Source organism: Rhinopithecus bieti, unplaced genomic scaffold, assembly GCF_001698545.2.
Source record: "Rhinopithecus bieti isolate Rb0 unplaced genomic scaffold, ASM169854v2 scaffold_26676, whole genome shotgun sequence".
Lineage (NCBI taxonomy): Eukaryota > Metazoa > Chordata > Mammalia > Primates > Cercopithecidae > Rhinopithecus > Rhinopithecus bieti.
In genome coordinates, this window is record NW_016812009.1 from 832,478 (window position 1) to 836,421 (window position 3,944).

At 44.5% G+C, this 3,944-nt stretch overlaps 1 long non-coding RNA gene across 6 annotated transcripts in view; it reads left to right on the forward strand.

Moving 5' to 3' along the window:
* Positions 1–3,155: 3,155 nt before the first annotated feature.
* Positions 3,156–3,944, forward strand: part of LOC108544389 (uncharacterized) — a 51,273-nt gene continuing 50,484 nt past the window's right edge. For 5 of the 6 annotated variants that reach the window (XR_001889821.1, XR_001889822.1, XR_001889820.1 and 2 more), the window contains exon 1: positions 3,156–3,254. This is a non-coding gene — a long non-coding RNA (uncharacterized LOC108544389). Of the gene's footprint in view, positions 3,329–3,944 lie in introns of all 6 variants that reach the window. The other variant, XR_001889825.1, reaches the window with a different exon arrangement.

Sequence of the window (3,944 nt, forward strand, 5' to 3'; positions counted from 1 at the left end):
GTCTCGATCTCCTGACCTCGTGATCCGCCCGCCTCAGCCTCCCAAAGTGCTGGGATTACAGGTGTGAGCCACCACACCCGGCCTGGGCATCATTTTATACCCTTTTGGGCTCACCCCTTCCAGCCTCTGCTGCACTGACCACTTCCACAGAGGTTTTGACCCACTTTACAAAGATGTAACCTACAGTTGTCCCACCTCACACTGGTATAGACTGCCTCCTGTAATCTCTCATGGGTTTTTACTGATGGCACAGTATGGAATACCTGTGGGAAACCACTAGGCTCTCCCCCATATGCCACCTGTAAGTGCAGAGCAATTAATACTCCAGACCGGGGACAACACTTGGCCAATGGTGCATGGGAGCTGATGGATAAATGTACCTCCCTTTTCTTGCTTCAGATGGACAAAAAGATACAATTCATAAGATTTTTCAGGTGGATGCAGGTGCAAGCAGCATGCAGTTCTCTTAACAATGACCAATTTGATAACATATTCTAGTATTGGTTCCCCCTTCATTACTGTTTCAGTTCCCTTGTCCCTCACACCTGCTCCATGACATCACTTTCCTGAGTAAACCACCCACCTGCAAGACGTTGCCTGGTTCTCTGATTTGTCAGAGCAATCTAGGCTAAGGTGGTTTGATCCCATCCCCAGCTTTTACCACTTTGGTGCTGTGTGATTTTAGGTCAGTTACTTAATCTCTTTAAGTCTTATTTGTTTTTTTTTCACCCTTTGGCAGGAGAGATGCTTCCTGAAGCACTTGGGATCCTGGTATCAGAATAAAATGGGGCTCTTTTAGAAAATAAGAGAGAGAAGAATAGTTATGGGTGTGTGGACCGGTCAAGATAAAGGGGGCAGGAAAGAGATGGGACACTCAAAAGGAATGTTGACAAGAGTTTAACAAAGGAACTATAAAGTTTGGACCGAGTTGAGGGAAAACAACAGGGGGTAGCAAAGCACTCAGGGATTAGCAACTAGCAACAGTGACTAGCTGCTATCCTTGCTAGGTCTAATGTCATCAGGTAGCACAAGAGACAGCTGCCTGGTTGGGGTTAGGATTTTTGGCAGAGGACTCAGTTACTATCAAGCTGAATACCTGCAAGGAGGGAGTCAGGGGAAGAAATAGCTCAGCCTCTCTATCCCCTACTTTCTGTCTCCCACTGTTATCTTCCAGTGGCTGAATCCAGCCAGAAGCCAGAGGGCAAGGAAGGCTGACTAGTGCAGTCCATCTAGGTCAGCCTCCTGGGACACAGAGCAGGAGGGAGGAAGGGGGAGGGGGAGAATGGGTCTGGAGGGTGAATGGAGAATATCTAGTATAGTGGAACATGAGTGTCTGTCCCGGTAACTTCATTTAAAATACATAACTACAGTAACACAACTGGCATGAACAAATTGGGGAACACATGAGCTTTGATAAGCAAACAACTCGATTAGTGAGAACAGAAGTGCACAGGGCGTGAGAGAGTGAGTGGCCCGGTGCTGTGAGCAAGGAGTGTGCCAGGAGCTTCTCTGTGTGTTTCTTAGTGGAAATTGATGGTGCTGGTTGAATCTGTGAGGCAGTTAGAGGAGGTGGGTTAAGAGAACTTTTCTATTTTGCCTCCTATCTTTCCTGGAATGGGTAAGACCAGAAGAGATTCTGTTAAACACAAATTTGTATTGCTTATTAAGTACTTCCTCCATACCTATCACTGAAAACTAGAAGCTGTAAGGAGAAAAACAGAAAGTACCTCAAACCTCTTGGATTTTACATGGAAGGTGGGGAGATAATTCCATAGATGACACAGAATAACAAAAAGTAGAAAGCATTGAAATGTGAAAGTGTAGGATCCAGATGAATCACAAGGACTTTGACCAAGCCAAGAAGCACCACCTCCGAGTCTGTGGTTTCTACAGGGTGCTCCAGGGGCTCCCACCTGGGTGGGACTAGGTTGCATGAATTTGGAGGCATGGGTGTGTCTAATCGAAATTGGGCAATGGAACTAAAGAGAGCGTATCATATTTGGCCTTCTAATTTCTTCCTTTTGGGTGGGGTCCTCTTGGATCTCCCTGTCTTAACTGAGTGTTGCAGAGTCACACAGGGCTTCCCAGGGCCCAGACTGATGATGGATGATAGGCTGAATAGACACTTGGGAATGTCTTGCTCTTTGCAGATACTGTGTGTGTCCTGGGCAGAGGAGGAGAGCCATATGCAAGCCTGTGTGAGTGGCGTTCCTTTCCAGGAGTGGGGGTGTGGGGTAGGTGGGATGATGGATAAGAGGTGTGGTGTCCTCACTCTCCCTGCTCTCTCCACATACCCAAGGGGAAGAGGAAGTGTTAGACTCATCTGTTCCCCCTCATGGGCTAGCTCAGGGTTTCACAAAGTGTGTTCTGTGAGGCATAAAGGATCAAGAAGTGCTTTAAAAAAATTCCATGAAAAAATAATTATTTTGACAAATAAGGAGAGACTAGATTAAACAAAGTTTAATTGTTCCTCACTGCAGGGTCTCTCTGAGCCTTTAGTTTGGTGCTGTGTATTATGGACTCCCTTGAGGGGCTATGGCATGCAGCAATTTTCAAATTTATTGGACCTAAAAAACCATTTTTTATGAACAGTCAAGAATATGTCTTGGAACACTAGGATTCCCAGGAATCATTTTGTAAACTGTTAATATGTGGGGAATTTGCCCTTTCAAAGAGGAGTCCCCACAAGACAGAGTAATGTTTACTGCTACAGGATTTATACTGTGCTACAGTCTCAATGTTTGTGTCCCCCCAATTTCTAGGTTGAAATCCTAACCCTCAAAGTGATGGTATTAGAAGGTGGGGCCTTTGGGAGGTGATTAGTTCATGGGTCTGGAGCTCTCATGAATATTAGTGCCCTTATAAAAGAGACCACAGAGAGCTAGCTAGCCCCTTCCACCATGTGAAGAAACATAAGAAGGGGCCATGTATGAGCCAGAAAGAGCTCCTCACTAGACACCAAACATGTTGGTGCCATGATCTTAGACTTCCCAGACTCTAGAACTATAAAGAAATAAATTTCTGTTTGTAAGCCATCCAGACTAAGACATTTTGTTATAGTAGCCCCAGTGGACGAAGACATGCTACCATATAGAATTTCAGTTATCAGTGGGCAGTTGAGGGAATTCTTCTAACAGTCTCAGAATGTCCTCTTTTCCCCATTGGGCTTAAGCAGGAAGTTGAGAGAGGGCTTCTGGTGAGGGGCAGGTAGTAGGGTTAGTTCCTGCTGATCAACAGAGCAAAATAAGCAAGAGGTAGGGGATTTGGGAACTTCTTTCACAAAGGGCTGAAAGAACACATGGAGGAAAAATGTGAAACTTCCAAGGTGGTGAGACATGGTTGATTCTGAGGGAAGGTTCCCCTTCCTTAAAAAGGCTTCCACTTCCCAAACCATAGACCAGCAATGCATATCTTATAACTTTTTCCCCTAAGGAGCAGGAAAGAAACTGAAGAGACAAGAATCTGTTTCCTCCAGAATATAACTTTTTACTAGGGTTTCTAGTTCACAGAGTTGTCTGGCAACTGTAGCTCAGATTTGGGAGGGAGGAAACCCCCTGCCATATTTGAAATGCTGAAGCATTTTTCTCAAGGCTGTCATGCAATCATCACAAAAAATGGACAAGACAACTGGCTGTGGCCTAACATGGGAAGAGGTGGAGATCACAGAAACCCCAAGGCTGGGCCACTGGAGTAAATGTATCAAGTTGAACCACAAATATTGCCATTTTTTAAACCTCAGAAATTGTTAAATACTGGTAGTTTCATATGATCCAACCTATAGCTGGCAAAACATATATGGGAGAGTTAGAAGGCAGGATATATATATATATATGTGTGTGTGTGTGTGTATGTGTACATATATATATATATATATATATATATATATATATGTAGAGAGTGAGAGAGAGAGCGAGAGAGAGGTGAGGGTGTTGCTGATAAGTTAG